Here is a 19,426-nt window from a genome sequence, read left to right as displayed (position 1 = left end):
TTGGCAATTTGCTGAATTGGAAAGCCAAAGACACATTTAGAGGAGAGAATATTGCTAAGCACCGCAGCTGCAAGAATCTCTTTTAAAAACCTAAATTCTGTTGCATAAATTATGTATTCTTTAAACTCTCTTCCACATTCATTCACCCAATTGATCACTGAAACTGCTTTAGAAGTACGGGCATCAAATATTTAGCATATTTTAAAAGCTGTCTTAATAATATCCCTAATAACTGGATGCAATTATGTATTTATTTACTACAAACATGAACAGCAGATAACCTAATTATAGTTTTTCATTACTTCTGAATCATTCCAAAGGAAATGTTTTCTCTGTGTGTATTGTTGATTTGGTGCACGAGTATGGAAAGCAGCAGATTGTTTTCCATGATCATAGATGTTAAATATTTACTTGCTAGTGCTGCATAATTTAGCACACCGGAGTTGAAAAGCAGTTTGTACGGTAGCTGATGCCATGTCAGAGTTGGAGAATATAATTTCCCTCTGTGACTTATATGTGAAGTTATAAAAGTGAAAACTATTCTCATCTGTTTTCTTACCAATTAAAATTTATTTTGCTATAATCCATAGAAAACCAGTGTTTGTGGTATACACACTTTTATTCTGTATAATTCTGTATTCTGTATATTTATTCTGTGCAGTTTATTATGACAATCCAAGTATCGTTACTCATGGCCTATTAATGCACAATATAAAAAATGAAATATATTCATTCTTCCAATCCAAGTGTTAATGAAAGTAACAAAAGGTAGCCACACAGCTTGTTCGATGCATGTGATCTGTCCTAAGAAGTCAAAACAGAGTTCTGTGTTTTAAAATATGAAACCACAAGCTATATCTAATCAGGCAAGAAAACAGTAATTTTGTTTGGTTAATCTAGTAAGTTTGTGATTTTGGCACATTATTTGAGTGATCAGTTACTTGGTTGTCCTACTACATAATAGAAAATAAATGTTGTAGTTAGTTGTTTTTGTGAGAATAATGAAAAATTATTTCAAACCATTTTACACATTAAAAATTAAAAAAACATTTCAAATTTAATTTTGAACTTTTAAACTCTGCATTCTGAAAAGTTTTCTTTCCCATGTGGTTTCATAGTCAGGTAGTACAGGCTGTTAATTTTTTTGCTTTTAACTCTTACTGCAATTTTCTATGCAACTCAGGAGCACATCTGTCCGGTTCCAACAGGATCTTGGAGTACTACTACAAAATGATATGATTACACTGTGCAATAATGTAGTATTTCTCTCAACACCCCGTATGAGTGAGCATAAAAATTTTCATTTCATAAAATGCCTTTGCAGACTGTCATGTTTTTAAATCCTTGAAAATTATCTGACAATAAAAAACGAGTGCACACATTTCTTGACATTTTAAAAAGTATTTACCTATAGTCCCAACTATAGTCCCACCTATAGGTAAAGCGGTGCTTGACAGGAAAGTCTACATTAGACGGATGGATTTAACGGGTCCTCTGAATCTCACTCAAGTTTCCTTCCACCAGGAACAGAGTGAGGACTGAGGGACGCAGTGCATACTGGATCTTGTAGTTCCTGCCACAGAGAAGGGGTGGTGCTGGATGGCACGGTGGGAGTTGAAGTCCAATTGTTCAGCAGGAACTCAGGGCAGGCCAACCGTGGTTTGTCTATTGGAGACCTGCTTACAGATGGATACTTTCCTTTGGTTCTGCGCTTGCTCTGTTGGCAATTTTAGTGGCTGGGGTGGCCAGGGGAACAAGGAATGGATGAAGTCAGCGGGGCAAATATTCGTAGGCGGCAGTTATTGCTGTGGCCAATTGCAGGAAGTTAGTACTCCGGAAGTGGCTGATGTATTCTGGTTTTATAAGAAGGCCGTCCCTCTTACTACGGTGGCCGGGGAACTGGAGGTGACTGTAGCCGCGGCGCTGAGGTTGGAGCGTCTGTGTGTGTGCGGGCAGTGTTTGTGGCGGCTTGCGCTAGAGCTGGAACGTTTCCCGGGTTGGTGGCTCCTGCACATTTTTTTTATACTGCTCCCGTTCTGTTGCGGTGAGGGGATCTACTCGAGGCTAGGGGAGTCAGGAAAAGGTCGGGAATTAGTGTCTTGGTCCCCTAATGACCGGGTTTCTTGGGACTCTTGGGGGGGTTCCCTGCCCTCAGAGGAGACCCTGTGGCCAGCAATTTGAACTCTGAAGGTTTTGGTTCCTCCCTCACTTCTTTCTAGTGTCATTTGTCTTCTGACTTTCCCTTTCTGTGCTCCAGAGCTAACCGTAAGCCTTCATGTGGGCAGCTAGCTGTTCCTCCTCTTCTTGTGGCTTTCCTTAGGCGTTCTAGGCACGACCTCTTGTTTCCTGCGCAATCGCTTCCATTTAACTCCTTTCCTCTGTCTTCCAACAGAAGAAGATAAAAGAAAGGGGGGGGGGGGGGAGCTCCCCCGCCCCCTGGCCAAACCGTATTCCTGGGATCGCAGTTTTCTGATTCCTAACTCTTTCTCCCCTATTTGGCCTATGTTATTGCTTCAGACCTTTAATGCTTTTCCATCTAGACTAACTTGCAGTCACTTCATTTCCTTCTTGCTTCACCCTCAACTTTTCCACCTCCATTCACACGCAAGGGCTTTTTAGGTTGGAGACGCATTCTTATGATTGGTGAAGATGAAAGACATCAATGGTCTACTCAGCATGCCTGCTTACTGGCTTTATATTTCTTAAGGTTTCTTTGGCTTAGCTTTCTTTTGTATTATTTTCCCACATGTAGTGTATTGCTACCCTATAAGTTAGAGGTGAATATGTAGCCTCGCGTCTCTTTGTAGTAATTAGATAGGATTTTTTTTTTTTTTCATTTACAGACCTGGAGCATACATCCCCTGTGGTATTTTGCAGTACTTTTATGTCAATTGATATCATATTAGACTAAAGAGAATACTGTTTCCTCCTTGGTTTCTAGTGATTTGTAATTATTCGGTTGGCCAAAAAGTTTGTGGCTTTTTCCCCCTAAAATAAAAGGCAACACGCTTTTCATTTTCACCAATAGCTTTATTGATTTGTATATTTTGAGTTATGTCGGCTATCTCCCACAATTGGCTTCTGGTGGGTAGACACCAGGGGTGCTGCTGAACATCTTCTAATGCAAAAGACAGCCCCTATAGCAACAAATTCTTTTGCCAAAATTTCAATAGTACCAAGAAACTTTGCAAACCACTCTTGATATGTTCGATCAGTCACAGCACATCTCCATTCTCTGCACAAATCTTTTTTTGCATTTCAGTAGTGTTTTCACTTTTCTTCAAGTAATAAAGCATGATATGCTGAAAACGTTGCATATTTTCTTCCATCTTCAATATTAAAAACATTCACCAATTTTGATGTTTTTTTAAAATGCATGCTGATATGACAGCTGTCACAATACAATCTAAAAAAATTGTTTCGAATGAAATTTAAGACACCTAAGCAGTACTAGAGCCATCATACCAAAAAAACTAAATGGACTTTTTGACCAGCCTAATAGATTATGAGTCACTGAAATTACCCAGAGGGTTTGGAAAAGTTTTGAAAGGTAAAGTCTGTGTGTGGTCCAATTTATACATCAATAAAGCTTCTTCCCTGGACAAGGAAGAGTTTGTAATTAGCCCAATAATCTGATGCTATGTTGAATTATCATTTCATTTGCTGTAAAATTTTAGGAATAGTTTAAAATTTTGGGGAAAGTTAAAAAGTAGCCAACATACAGAATTTTATAGTTTAGTAAAAAGTTAAAAAAAACACTTAACTGATGTTCTTTTCCTGTAAAATGAATGCAAATATATTTAAAAATTTATTTGTTGTAGTTGTTTTTGAGGTATTTCTGTATATTTTGACAGGTCTGGTAGAACAGCATTGTATATTATTCACTGATGTTTTATAGACAGAAATTATTGTAGTTCCTGGCTTTTTGGAGACCATGTAACCCAAATAAGTTTGCAACTTTTTTATTCTGATTATTGCATGATAGAATCCTAATAATAAAATTATTGTTTTTCTTTAAGCAGTAAAGTATAATGTATATGTTAATAAAATATAAATATTAATACTTGTATTCTGTCAAATTGGGATTATTCCTAATAAATCAGAAATGGTTTTAGCCATGTAATATTTGGGGCTAAGTGTAAATATTTCAGAACCAATTCACTCATAGAATTCTTTTTTTTTTTAACCCTCACCTGAGGACATGCTTATTGATTTTTGAGAGAGGGGAAGGGAGGGAGACAGAGGTGTAGAGAAACATCAATCAATTGCCTCTTGCATATGCCCTGACTGGGGACAGAACATGTATCCTGGGCATGTGCCTTTACCCAGACTCAAACCCGTAACCAACTGAGCCATACCAGCCAAGGCCACTCATGGAATTGTTTATTGGAGAACTGGTAAGAGGCTCAATGTTATGCAAACTTTTTATATTTTACCTGAGATTTTATTCATTTAGTAGGCATATTGAATACTTCTTACTATTTAACTATTAACACAAAATCATTAAATGTTTATTGAGAGCACCTCTTGTCCTCAGTCTGCACTAGATGCTATTAAAGCATTATTGCATTTAATCATTACAACAATTCAGTGAACTATTGAACATTATTTGCATTTAGCAGAGGAAGAAACTGAAGCTCAAAGAGTTTAAGTTATTTAGTCTAGCTCTTTACTTTCTCCACTGTGAAGACTGGTTCACACAGTTTTAAACACTTGTCCTCGACCCTGGAATACATGAAGAGTGTTAATTCAATAAATAGTTGCTGAGCAGCTGTTTTATACCCAGATACTCTTACAGGTGCTGGACATAAAACAGTGAACAAAACAGATAAAAGCCCTGCTGTCAGGGGCCTTACACTCTAACAGAATGTATGAGATGTAAACCTTGCCTTCCAGAAGCAGAAAATAAATACAGCCCATATCCATGTAGATTTTATGTGATTTAGAATGTTAAAGTTGAAAAGAGATTAACTAGGGAATATTTCATTAAGAAGATGAGATTTAATCTGGAACTTAAGCAGCAAGTAGGGTTTTGGTAGGTAGAAATTGGGAGGAAGGTAATTCCAGCTTGAAGCATAGAATGAACAAAATTCTGAAGTGTAGTGGGGCGGAGATTAGAAGGAGGGGCAAGCAACTGGACTGCTTTGTATTTCCTGTTTTTTCCATTGTTGCACATAGAAGATGCAGTGTTGAATTCGAAACAAGTGTTTAAATGAATGAAGCTAGAACAAGAGCTCGGCTATGAGGCAATGAGTAATTAGGAAAGGTGGATCTAGTGTAATTGTAGTAGGAATGGAAGAAAACAATGGATTTGACTGGATTGGGAGTAAAAAGGAGAAAACTGTATTTGAACAATGATTAAAAATAAATAAATAAATAAATAAAAAGAAAACGATTTAACAGCTCGTTGGTGAAGGAGCCAGTAGGCTCTGTTAATTATTGGGTGTTTGGAGTTGGGTGGTGGCCAAAGGAGAAGGGAGGCTAGGTTTCCAGGTTTCAACTTAGTATTGCAGATTTTCCTATTTGATTAAATCATGAGATTCTACAAATAATTCTAAGATACATCATTTTATGAGCTACTATGGAAAAAATATTGCCAATTAAAGATTGTCAACTCTAAGATGTATGCAGTTTCAGAGTTACAATGTAAAATGAAATAAGGTGCTCCTTATGATGGTTAGTGAGCTTTATAACCCCTTTTTGGGGACTGTTTATACATAAATTTGTGATCTTTGACATGCATTCAGTCATTTAGCATTTATTTATTAACTAGGCATTCTTCTAGGTCACAGTGATACAGTGCCAGTAAATACAGTTTCTACCCGCATAGAAAAAAATGCAGTTCCTCCCCTGCATTCTTGTGTAGCAGGGGAGGCAGACATAAATCTAATATTCCATCAAAGGCATTTAAAGTTGCATCTATTTTAAGTTTTATGGAAAAGAAACTTGGTATAATACAGAAGAAAAACTGATTCAAAGAAGGTGAGAGTATGGATGGGAGCAGCCAGATGACAGATGATAACACCTAAGGCAAAGTGGTGGTGAAGATGCATAGAAATGGACGGATTTTAGAGATGTTTAGGAGGTAGAACTGGGTGATGGACTGTGTATAAGAAACGAGGGAGAGGGAAGTGCCATTGGCCACCACTAGCGTTTTGGCTTATGTAACTGGATGGATTGTAGTATAATTCACTGAGATAGAGAACATTGTAAGATGACCAGGTTTGGCCGGACAGGCTTTGTTTGTTAATGTTTTTTTTTTTCAAGATTTTTTTTTATTTATTTTTAGAGAGGGAAGGGACGGAAAAAGAGAGAGAGAGAAACATCAATGTGCAGTTGCTGGGGATCATGGCCTGCAACCCAGGCATGTACCCTGACCGGGAATCGAACCTGCGACACTTTGGTTCGCAGCCCACGCTCAATCCACCGAGCTATGCCAGCCAGGGCATGTTGTGTTTTTTTTTTTTTTTTTTTAATTGTGGCATCAGTATTCAAGGTTAATTTCTTCTTATTTTTTTTCCTTTTAGGTCATTGTTTCAATTAAATATATTTGAGAAATGGTGTACCTGGAATAAGTTCAGTATCTTTTTTTCTTGAGTGAGCAGGGATAAAGTTCTAGGTGAAAGCATTTGGAAATATGTTGGTACTTGTTTTGAGTTTATATGTAACATATTCAACTATATATATGAATAGCTAACTGAGTAATACAGTTATATATCACGTTTATTTTCACTTGAGACTTGGCAGTAAATTCAGCATCTAGTTAAACTTTGCTTTATTCAGTTGGTGCATATGTAAATATAAATGCGTGCTAGGAGAAAAAGACATGCTTTTAAATTTTCTTTGAAATGCCCCCTTCGTGTAATTGTTGACAGACATCAAATCAATACAATCAGTTTATTATTTAAAATTTACATTTCATAGTAGTGCTGTGGAGTGTGTGGAGCAAAGAGCATGGGCTTTGGAGTCAGACTGTCTGGGCTGAAGGTGTGTTTTGCTCTTTACCAGCAGTGCAGCCTTGCAGAAATTATTTTGTTGTTTTAAGCCTGTTGGTTTTTTTAATCTACAAAATAAGGATGATACCCGTCTTACAGAGTTGTTGTGAGGATTAAATGAGATTATACACACACACACCAAATTTTGAAGCAATCATGAGTTTACAGGATACCATCAGTTCAAATTCAGAACCACAGAGTTCATCTTCACCTTCTCTTAGTTCATATTGTACTTCCCCTTTTTTACGGGAGAGTTCCGATTCTCAACTACATCTTATATTTCCTCATCTAATCTGCCCTACAACACACATAAGTCAGTTTTGGAATTACTGTGCTGAAACTACCTCCACTAACAGATTTACCAAGTAAAGATTTCTTTGCCATTTTATGTCCTTAGAATATATCCTACTAAATATGTGTAGTCAAAGTAGATGCTCAAAGTTACTTGAACTGTATTTTTCTATATAATTATGTATGCTATCAATATAAAATATTATTTGAGAATGTTATGCTATATGATATAAGTCAGTCAAAAAAAGCTGAGAACCATATGATTTCACTCATGTGGGATATAAAACTGAAACTCATAGGCACAGACAACAGTACGGTGGTTACCAGAGGGAAGGGGGGAGTAGGGAAGGTTAAAGGGGGCCAAATACATGGTGACTGTGGGCAGCGGGCACACAGTGCAGTATACAGATAACATATCATAAAAATGTACACTTGAAACCTGTGTGATCTTGTTAACCAATGGCACCACAATAAATTTAATTGAAGATAAATAAGTGTAGTTAAGTTCTTAATAAATTACTTTTTAATAGACTTTTTATAAAATCAGTTATCTGTAAAACTACTAAAGTAGGCATAATATTTTAAAACTTTTATCATGGTATATAGTTATAGGGGACTCCAGCAAAAGAATATGCAGTTATCTTTGTAAGGCTTTAAACTTGTAGCTCTATTGTCACATTGATAGAATATTATTTAACATTATAAATGATTAGAAAAAATGACATCAACTGATGCCATTTGAAAGCCAAAACAATTGTGTTTGTGAGTGTTTTAAACAATGCTCTTCTTTTGACTGATGATACAATTCAAGCATTAATCTTTAACAATAGACATAATTGTTTAGTGTACTCATTTCTAAGAAATATGGCCAGTGTTTTTCTGTATTTACACCCAGAATAGAAAGATTTATGTTATTTGTAAGTCCTTATTCTTTGTATTTGAAGCATGCCAGTTGTGTTACTGTTACACATATAGTTACACATATTTTTCATGTGTAAATATTTTCATTGGAAAGGGGGAATATTTCTTGTACAAATTATAACACTTTATTTCTAATGTGAGACATAAGCATATACATTTTTGAGTTCTGGTTAGTTACAGGCATCTTCTTATTAGACTGGATGGTTAAATGAGGACAGGAGCTGGGTTTCATAAACCATTGTATCTCTCATAGTGCCTTACTAAAGTAGCCAAATATTGATGAATAAATAAATGTGATTTTTTTATACTTAAATGACATGTAATTACTAGTCTCAATAAAACAGACACATGTCTTTCTTGGCGAAAGTAATTAACGGGATGGGACTTGGAAAAGACCTTGCATCTAATGGAATGGGACTTGGGAAATGTCCGTATTTACTTGTTACAGACCTCAACACTCACTGGGTCTCACACTGAATTCCCCATCTTCTCCTTAACCTTTTCTCTTGGGTCCTCTGTTTCTGTTAATGGCAACATGATGCTCCTAGCCATCAGACCCGAAATCTGTATGTGGACATATAAGCACTCCAATATTGTATAATGTTGCTAGTTCTACCATCTCAGCTTGTTGCTTATATCTCATTTCTTATCCCCTTACCAAAACTCTGATTGAGGCCCTCATTACCACTCATGTAACAATTTTTTGACTAAGTGAAGGAATTGAGAATATTAATGTGGAAAAGAGACGGTGAAGGTGGGGTGGAGTAGGAGGTATGTCTTTAAATATCTGATAGGCTATGAGCTAGAATAGGGATTAGTTTAGAGGGCACAACCAGGACCAGTTAATGGAAATTAAAGGACACACACTTTTGGTTCCATGTCTTTCAAGCAAGTGTGGTTATTTATTAACCAGTATCATGTAGATATATGGATACTATAGAACAGTTACATTGATAGAGAACAAATAGTTTAAAGTAGTATCTGGCTTGTAAACTTATAGCTGTATTTTCAGCTCAGTATAAAGCTCATTAAGTACTGAGCTCCCTGTTCGAGAAGTGTTCACACCGAGGCTGTGTGAATACTCAACAATGTTGTAAAGGAGATCTAACCTACTATATAAAATGTGAAACCTGATTAGTGATTAGTGTGTCTGAACCAGACAGCAGACCAGATTCCTGGGGATGGGAGTAGTATTTTTTTTTATCTTTCAAATTTATACATTTTCTTTTACTGCTCCTCAGCAAGCCCAAGCACTGTAGGTTAGGAGCATTTACTGATAGATTGAATATATAGCCTGGGAAATGCTTTGTAAGCTCCCTTTCAATTCTGAGATTCTGACATCTTTCAATTCTTGTAAAGTTTATTTTGTTGATTAAGTGATTTGACTCAAAATGTTATTTTTTATATGTAGGCTGCATATTTAATAGTTTTCAAAGTTGCATTTTGAAATAGGGGGTTGCATACATTTATAGTTACCTTGGACTCATCAGAGGTTACCAAGGACCTGACATAATTAAAATTGTTTATCAAACTATAGTAGATATTATGTCCTTGTTAGAGATAATGCTTAAGACAAGAAATGCTTAAGACAGCTCAGATATCATTAACAATTCCTACTGTAGTCTTCAAGTAAATGGTTGAAGTCATTTAAACTATATCTCATTTAGGTTGGTTATGATGACGACTACAGTCTGTGAACATATGATGCTCAGTGCTGCACACATGCAGAGCTTTGCCTGTTGGAACTTGATCCAAGTCATGTGGGAGGGTAAAGGAATATCTGCTCAGTATGTAGTTTCTTCCATAGATGTTTTTACTTTTTCAATTTAAGAGGATACATAAATAGTACATGTTATTTGCATCATCATTGTAAATTAGCTGTGCATTGAGTGTTTCTAACTGGAGGATGTGATCCTGAGGAAGCCTAACCATGTTTATAAGATGTATCCTCGAGGTAAAACTACATTATTAGTCCCTTCCTTAGCAGCTCTTTATTCTTTCTATCAAATCATGTTTCTGAACATGTGTGTCCTGCCTTATGTTGCTGTTCCTTTTCTCAGTCTTTTTGTCTTTATCTCTTACTGTCATCTACTAATCCTTAGCTCTAAAGGGGACAGTCCAAATAAATACAGTATCACAGTGCTCTCCTTTTTTTTCATATTACCACTTAAAAAAATAAGCATCTGGATTTAAAAAGTGAACACAAAACCCAGTGCCTGAGGATAGATGATCGGTGAGTACAGGTAAAGAGAGGGAAAAGAAATGGATACAATATTTGATGTTTCTGCCAACAAAGAACTGAGATGGGGAGATGAAGTAAGAGCAGAGATGACAGATCAACATGTCCAGAGACATTGAAGGTCAGACAAGGGATTGATATTTGTTACAAAAAATGCAAGCAAGTAGAAAAGTTTGTAGTAGATGAAAAACTTAGAGTGGATCTCACAGTTCATTATATTTTATTGTGTAGCTAAAAGCACATGAAAAATTCTAAGTCAATATCTGTACTTCATCTTGCTGCAGAATATTTGCAGAAGATGCTCAAGCATTGCAATGCTGGAAGTCTGCAGTGTTTTTATTTTTCATATTGTGTTACCGAGATGTGTTCTGTAGAATCAGTCCTTAAAGTTCTTTCTGTCAGGAGCTTTTACGTGGCTTTAAATTGTCAGTAGGTAAAATATTCTATCTACTGTCATATGGGAGAGGCTGATTACCTTCATTTGCCCTTTAAGGACATCAATTTGAGTACCCTTTTACACTTATCAGTTTATAATTTATTGACTGTCTTAATGTGTGGTTACGGTTAGAAAAGTGACTCTCTAAAAATGACATCTGGGTCTCAGTCTGTGATTTTCATACCACATGTGGTAGCTTTGCCTCCCAAAGGACTCTGCTTAGTCTTCACTCTGCTTTTCACCTCATTTACAGTAAAGTTTAGTAATAAGCCTCATCTGGTAGCTTTACCTGTGTTTACTGAGATCAAATAAAAGAGTTTTCTCCTTTTTAATGCTATCATCTTTTAATTGAAAATGGATTTGTCACAATGTAAACAGCAAACAAATGTGGAAATGGTGGATGGAATGATTTGTTGTAGTATGCATTAGTGAATAAGATTTACTCGAAACATTTACTAATTTTTCTAAAGTTTTAATAAATACACTATAAACCCACTCTAAAAAATGTATGGAAATTGTGAAGAATGTTATTTTGATGATTTTCTGGCTGAGGTCCTGACAACACTACATAAAATAAACAAGGATTTTGGCATATGAATTTGATCACTGAGGCAGCCAAACCCAGTTTAGGTGCCATAGGAGATTAAAGTATACTGGATAATGAGTAAGTTATCACTTCACTTTATACTTGATAAAGAGTGAATTTTATTTTTTTTATTTTTAAAACAATCATGAAAGCTTTGGGAAAGGGAAATTATGGGTGAGGATAGTTTAGAGTTTTGCAATGAGACAACTACTCTTACAGTTTGTTGTGGTTTCTTCATTTGTGTTTTTTGTTCATTTGTAGTTAAACTAAATACTGTTTGTCTTGCCTTTCCTTGGCTTATCTCACACAAATATAAATAAGATATTCTAATAGACTCAAGTATTAATTTATTCTTTTTCCTCTTTGCAAATATTACCACACTTATTTTAAGGAGAAACAAGTTACGAACTAAGAGCTGTCTGCCATTTCATTCAGTCAAAGCTGCCCTGGGGAGTTACATTGAGGAAGTTAAAGTTTTCTACATGACTAAACAGCTGAATCCAATGTCTTTAAGAACCACAAGAATCAAACTGTTTGTCTTAAAAAGGAAAAAGCCGTTTATCTCAGCAATTTTATTTTTCTTAAGTTGTTTAGGCATTTTGTAATAGACTGTCCTCACTGCAGATTTGTTATTCAAGCAGTTTTTGTTGTTTGCTGGGATTTAATATAACCTGGACACATTTGTAATTTTATGTACTTAATTTTTCATTTGAGTCATTAATTTTTGAATAATGTTATTTTAAGAGGCTCAATGTAAACACTTTAATAAACAAAGTATAAACAAGAAAGTAGAAATGGTGCTTCATCTCTTACAGATTCCACTTTCAACATTATGCTTTGTGCATGTGTATATGCATGCACTAGACATGTACATGTGTATATGTGTATATGCATGTGTATATGTGTGTGGGAGAGCAGATGTATATACATACAAAATACATATGCATTTGGATGCATAAATCATATTCATGTTGTTTCTTTTTCTCTGTGGCCTGTTACCTTTTTTTAAACATAATTGGTAAACTTTATTTTTAGAGCAATTTTAGATTCACAGCAAAATGAAAAGTATACAGAGTTCCCACATACCTCCTGCCTTCCAACATACACAACTTCCCCCATCACCTACATCATTGTCAGCAGATGGTTCATTTGTTACAGTCAGTGAACCTACGATGACACATTACCACCCAAAGGCCGTAGTTTACATTAGGGTTCACTTTTGATGCTGTACATTTTATGGGTTTGGATAAATGACATGTATCCACAATTACAGTATCATACACAGTTTCACTATTCTAAAAATCCTGTGTTCTGCCTACTCATCCTCTTTCCATACTCTGCTCGCTCCCCACCCCCACCAAACCCTGGCAACCACTGATCATTTTACCATTTCCATGATTTTGCTTTTTCCAGAATATCATACAGTTGGAATCATACAGTATTTAGCTTTTTAAAATTGGCTTCTTTCACTTAGAAATATGCATTTGGCTTTTCTTGATATCTTTTCATGGCTTGATAACTCATTTCTTTTTAGTGCCAAATAATATTCCATTGTCTGGATATACCACACTTTATCCATTCTCCTACTGAAGTACATGTGACTGTTTCCAGGTTTTTTGCAGTATGAATAAAGCTGCTATTAACATCTGTATGCAGGTTTTCATGTAGATGTAAGTTTTCATTTCATTTGGGTAAATTCCAAGAGCACGACTGCTGGATCATATCATAAGAGTATGTTTAGTTTTATAAGAAGCTGCCAAACTGTCTTACAAAGTAGTTGTATTTCAAATTGCAAATAATTTCTACCAGGAATGAAAGAGAGTCTACAAGCTTGTCAGCATTTGGTGGTGTCAGTGTTTTGGACTTTGGCCATTGTAATAGCTTGTAGTGGGGTCTCATTATAGCTTGACTTCCCCCTGCTTACGTGATGTGGAGCATACAGTCATATGCTTACTTGGTATCTGTATATCTTCTTTGGTGAGGTGGTTGGCTCATTTTTAAATTGGGTTGTTTGTTTTTTTTATTTTTGAGTTTTAAAAGTTCTTTGTATATTTTGGGTAACAACAGTCCTTTATCAAATGTATCTTGTGGAAAAGTTTTCTTCCAGTCTGTAGCTTGTCTTCATTTTCTTGACATTGGCTTTCTCAGAGCAGAAGTTTTTAGCTTTAAAGAAGTCCAGCTTGTCAAGTATTTCTTTGAGGGAATTGCGTTTGGTGTTGAATCTACACAGTCATTGCCATGTTCAAGATCATTTAGGTCTTCTAGGGTTTTGTGTTTCACATTTAGGTATATAATCCATTTGGTGTTAATTTTTGTGAAGAGTATGTGATGTGTGTCTAGATTAATTTCTTTTGCTTGTGGGTATCCGATTTTTCCAGCATCATTTGTTGAAAAGACTGTGCTTTATTATATTGCCTTTGCTCCTCTGTTGAAGACCAGTTGATTATATTTATGTGGGTCTATTTCTGTGCTCTCTCTTCTATTCCATTGATCTATTTGCCTATTGTTTTGCTAAGACCACATTGTTGTGATTACCATAGTTTCATTGTAAGCCCTGAGGTTAGGTAGTGTCAGTGTTCTGCCTTTGCTTTTCTCCTTCAATATTGTGTTAGCTATTCTGGGTCTTTTCCCTCTGTGTATAAATTTTAGAATCAGTTTGTCAATATTCACAAAATAAGTATCTGAGATTTTACTGAGATTGTATTGAATCTTCAGATTAGGTTGGGAAGAACATCTTGACAATATTGAGTCTTCCTATCCATGAATGTAGAATATGTTTTTATTTTAGTTCTTTGTTGATCTCTCTGAATTTTGTGCTCTTCCTCATGTAGATCAGATACATATTATTTTTTTTCAAGGAACCAGATTATGGTTTTGCTGTTTTTCTCTATTGATTTTTTTCTTTTGGCCCTAGTTTTTATTATTACTTTTTTTCTGCTTACTTTAGATTTAATTTACTCTTTTTCTAGTGTCCTGAAGTGGAAGGTTAGATTACTGATTCTAGGCCTTTTTTTTCTCTCTCTAATACATACATTCAAAGTTGTAAATTTCCCTGTAAGGCTACTTTTGTTGCATCCCACACATTTTGATGTTATATTTTCATTTCCATTTAAGTTCAAAGTACTTTAAAATTTCTCTTGAGATTTGTATGATATAGAGTATGTTGTTTAATCTTGAAATGTTTTGAGATTTTCCAGCTATCTTTTCATTATTGATTTTTAGTTTAATTTCATTGTGGTGAGAGCAGACAGTGTATGATTGCTAATTTCTACTCTTTTAAATTTGCTAAGAGGTGTTTCATGGCCCAGAATGTGGTCTATATTGGTGAATGTTCTATGTGACATTGAGGAGAATGTGTAATCTGTCATTGGGTGAGGAGTCTGTAGATGCCAATTACACCCAGTTGATTGGTGGCGCTGTTGAGTTCAACTATGTCTTCACTGACTTCTGCCTGCTGGGTCTGTCCCTTTCTGATGGAGGGGTGTGAAAGTCTCCAACTATCATAGTGGATTTAGGCGTTTCTTCTTACAGTTTTATCGATGTTGCCTCATATATTTTGATGTTCCCTGGATAGATTTTTATGGTGATAAATAGATGTATATCATTATAATATGTATATGTCATAATTTATTCATCATCAGGTAATTGTGTCTATTAGCATATCATTGTGCTAGATGTGAGGATGTAGTATAGAACAAGACACATTTTCTGTCATCAAGGAATTTATTATTTGAGAGATAATTATGTAAAATCTTCCTCAGGGTCACCAATTTCATTTCCTGTGATGATAAAAAAAATATGAAATTCCTTTCATGTGAATTACTTTGATCTAGTAATGTTAAAATATTTTTACATTTTTGGCCTTTTTCTTTCAGAATGCCTGTTGTATTTTCCATTTAGGTTTTTCTACTTCTTATTGATGTATAAGAGCTCTTGGTATATTAGGGACATTAACACTTTGTTTATATATAATAGGTATTGAATTTTCTAATTAACAAATTGTAGCTCACCCTTTTTAATGCTCTTTTTCTCCTCCTTGTGTAGAAATTTTCATTTTTATGTACTTACATTTTCATTTTGGATTTCTAGTTTTGCATACCATGCTAAGAAAGGCCTTTTTTACAAGATTGTTAAAACAATTTTAATTACTACTTTCTTGTAGTATATGCACATGTGCCATGTGTTTACACTTGAATTTAACTCTCTGATTCATCTAGAATTTATAATGTGAGAAGTAGCTTCATTTTTAAACTAGCTAGCTTATTAGTTTAGTATTATTTATTACTAGAATATTTAATTAGAATTTTACTAGAATATTAACTAGAATATTACTAGAATTATTTATCCATATTCTCTCGTGGATGTGAAATACAGGGTCTGGCAGAAGTAAGGCCTGCTGGGGTGTGGTTGGTAAGGTAATAATATGGGTGTGATAATGTACAGTTTTAATTTGAACATTACAGGTAAAATGTCATATGATGTGCTTAAGTGTGATATTGTTATGTTACAGAACTATATGCTTATGATTTAGTAATAAAAGATTTTGTTATAAAGGGGCATTATTTGTGCTGGACCCTGTATATTTCATATCAGTTACTAAATTCTCAAATATCCTTGGATTTATTTCTGTATTCCCTATTATATTTTATTCAGTGTCACCCATTGCTATAAAAATAATAAATTTAAGTAGTACTAAACTTTAATTACTATAATTTTATAATATGTTTTGATATGCAGTAAGGCAAATCTTCTCCTCACTTTTTCAAGTGTTTCAATTAATAATACTTTCCAACATGATTGAAGGATCACTTTTTAAATTAGTCTCTGCTTTAAGTTAAGATTTTTAGAAATAGTCATTTAAATTTTGTTATAGATAATAAAAGTGGGTTTCTGTCTTTACAGAAGACTGGAATTCAATTTTAGTTATATGAAAAGGCACTATACTGAATTATTAAGTTAACAGCATAACTAGTTTTACCTAATGGTAATTTTATTGTTCTCAGCTGCTTTCTATAATAGTGATAGTATTCTTATAGAATAAAAGTATTCTTGTAGAATAGTCAATAATATTTGTCTCTTTAATTCCTGTGTCTATCGCAGCATCTTACCTTGGTTATTTATTTATTTAGGAGTCATTATCAAAGATACGGACTTTCCCCATTCAAAATATCTCACTTTGTCTTCTTTTTTCCTCCACCCACTTTAAGGCATCTTGGTTTACACACTCTATTTTTCTTTTTAAATTGATTTTTAGAGAGAGAGAGGAAAGGAGAGAGAAAGACATTGAGAGAGACATTGGTATTTGTTGTTCCACTTATTTATGCATTCCTTGGTTGATCTTGGTTTGAGCCCTGACTGGGGATCGAACACGCAACGCTAGTGTCAGTGTTCTAGGGGACAGTGCTCTAATCAACTGAGTACCCAGCCAAGACCCTGATTTTCACACACTTGTTAAGGACTGTCCATAGGTACCTGGTAACTGGTGCTGGGAACTGTTTGAATCAAATTCTTGCCTGTGACCCACTTTTGTTCTGACTTAGGAAGAAAATACATACATGTATAGTCCCTTTTTGAAAACATTTTAGATTTAGAAGATTCATGGTGGCTTTGTAAAAAATAAGCTTTTTAAATTTAAAAACTATGTGTATCCTTTGTGTAAGATTTGGAAAAGTTAGACAATAGTGATATAAAAATAACCACACATGATTTTACATTTAGGAAAACTACTGTCACTATTTTGGTGTACATCTTTCTAACCCCCCTTCCTGTGCCAGTGCATCAGTATCATATGACACATAAAGTTTTAGATTCTGCCTAGTGTTTCCCCATTTTCACAAACTCTTTGGAGACATTTTAAATGGCTATAGAGCCCATCATGTGGATGCACTGTACATAATTCACACATTTCATTAAACCCTTTTCCTTCTTTTCCAAATTCTCTTGAATTATGCAGATTTCTGGAGGAAGAAAATTTTTCCTTTATTCTAGTTGTCAGGTTAAAAAAGTTCTAATTATAGTTGGCAAAAGTGCTGCTAATGATATACCTATATTTCATTAATTTCTCAGTTCACTGATTCATTTAATAAGAATATTTTGAGAACCAATCACATGTCAGGTAGAAATTAAGGAACTTCAAAAAGTTTATTTTCTAGTGTTAGAGGCAAGTAAGAGATAAGTAATTACAATCCAATGAGATGAGTGCTGTGATTGAGGAAGGATTCTATGAGAGGTAAAAGGAGAGGCATCTGTCTTAGTTTGAGGTTTGGATGAGGGAATAAATCTTACCAGTCTTACCAGAGGAGGTGAAACTGAAGCTGGCTCTTAGGGAGTCAAGATAATAAGGTAATCAAAAAATGAGGGTGAGCAGGAAGGCATTTAGGTAGGGGGAACAACATATGCGAATGTACGGGGGTATCAGCATGTCAACTTTAGGAAGCTTTAATATTAGTATTAAAAATGCCTTTGGTATATGGTGCGTGTGAGGGAGTGGTAGGAGAGGAAGCTGAGTAAGTGGGCAGATGGCATTTTATGAAAGACCTTGAATATCATCATCAAGGCTGCGTGTACAAATACGAACAAGGCTAATTCTCATTTGTACATCAGCAATGCTGAAGTTCATAGCTCTAGCCTAGACCTCATACTTGAGCTCCAGATCTATATAATCCAACTGCCTGGTTGTCTTCTCTAGAATATATTGGGTTGGCCAAAAAGTTTATTTGGTTTTCTCTGTAAGATGGCTCTAGTAGTGCTTAGTTGTCTTTAACTTCATTCAAAACAATTTTTGTTAGATTGTATTGTGATAACTCTCATATCAGTGTGCATTAGAAAAGCATCAGATTGGTAAATTTTAGTGTAGTCATTTTTATATTGAAGATGGAGGAAAATATGCAACATTATTGGCATATTATACTTTATTATTTCAAGAAAGGTAAAAACGCAACTGAAAAGATTTGTGCAGTGTATGGAGAAGGTGCTGTGGCTAACCAAATGTGTCAGAAGTGGTTTGGGAAATTTCACGGTGGAGATTTTTCACTGGACAATGCTTCATGGTTAGGTCTGTCAGTTAGGGTTGATAGCAATTAAATTGCGACATTAATTGAGAACATCAATGTTATACCACATGGGAGATAGTTGACATACTCAAAATATTAAAATCCGTAAAGTCATTGGTAAAAATGAAAAATGTGTCTTTTATTTTACAGGAAAAACCTTACTTTTTGGCCAACACAATACAGTAGTCCTCACTTCCTGTTTTTGATAAGTTCTGCAGCTTTAAGTGAAATGACATATAATTAAACCAATTTTCCCATAGGTTAATTGGTAAAACAAGAGTTAAGTTCCTACGGCATTTCATCATTATAGCTAAATGACGTTGAACGAAATTACTTTATTCAAGGACCTGCCATATTTCACTGCCTTTGTTTTAAGCCTTATCTCCATTGCCTAGAATAGTGCCTAACAATAATTTATCAAGTGATTAAGTAAATAATGATTCTCTACCCAATGTCACAGAGGAATCTCAAACACCATATAGATCAAATTCATAATCTTCTGCCTCTAACCTGCCCCTGTCCTAGTGCTCCCTATTTCAATGATTGGCATCATGTATTTAGTTTTACAAGCCAGGAACCTGGCTGGGTGTATCTTTGGCATATCCCTGTATCTCACCTTCCACATCCATTTTATCACCAAAACTTAACTGAATTTTTGACCCATTTCCTCATGTCTGTATCTCTCCAACTCCACTGCTCCGGTACAAGCTACTATCATTTTTCTTATACTCTTGAACATAGTAGTATTCTCTCACCATCTACTCTTGTCCCTCTTCAGTTTCTTTTCTTTGCTGCTTTTGGAGTCAAACAAGCCCATAGAGTCTGATTCTGATATTTCTGTTTGAAACCAGTTGCTCCTAGGATAAAGAACACAATTCTTAACATGATCTACAATGCTCAGTGTAC

At 35.1% G+C, this 19,426-nt stretch overlaps 1 protein-coding gene across 5 annotated transcripts in view; it reads left to right on the top strand.

The window, feature by feature from the left end:
• Positions 1-1,770: 1,770 nt before the first annotated feature.
• ATG4C (autophagy related 4C cysteine peptidase) overlaps positions 1,771-19,426 on the top strand; it is an 80,126-nt gene continuing 62,470 nt past the window's right edge. Inside the window, exon 1 of one of the 5 annotated variants that reach the window (XM_045835579.1) lies at positions 1,771-1,996. The gene's annotated coding sequence lies outside the window, so the exon portion shown is untranslated. Of the gene's footprint in view, positions 2,084-19,426 lie in introns of all 5 variants that reach the window. The other 4 variants (XM_045835578.1, XM_045835580.1, XM_045835577.1 and 1 more) reach the window with 4 other exon arrangements.

Source organism: Phyllostomus hastatus, unplaced genomic scaffold, assembly GCF_019186645.2.
Source record: "Phyllostomus hastatus isolate PE091 unplaced genomic scaffold, TTU_PhHast_1.1 phas_contig_209, whole genome shotgun sequence".
Classification (NCBI taxonomy): domain Eukaryota; kingdom Metazoa; phylum Chordata; class Mammalia; order Chiroptera; family Phyllostomidae; genus Phyllostomus; species Phyllostomus hastatus.
The sequence above is the reverse complement of the archived record's forward strand: the minus strand, read 5'-3'. Positions and strand labels throughout refer to the sequence as shown.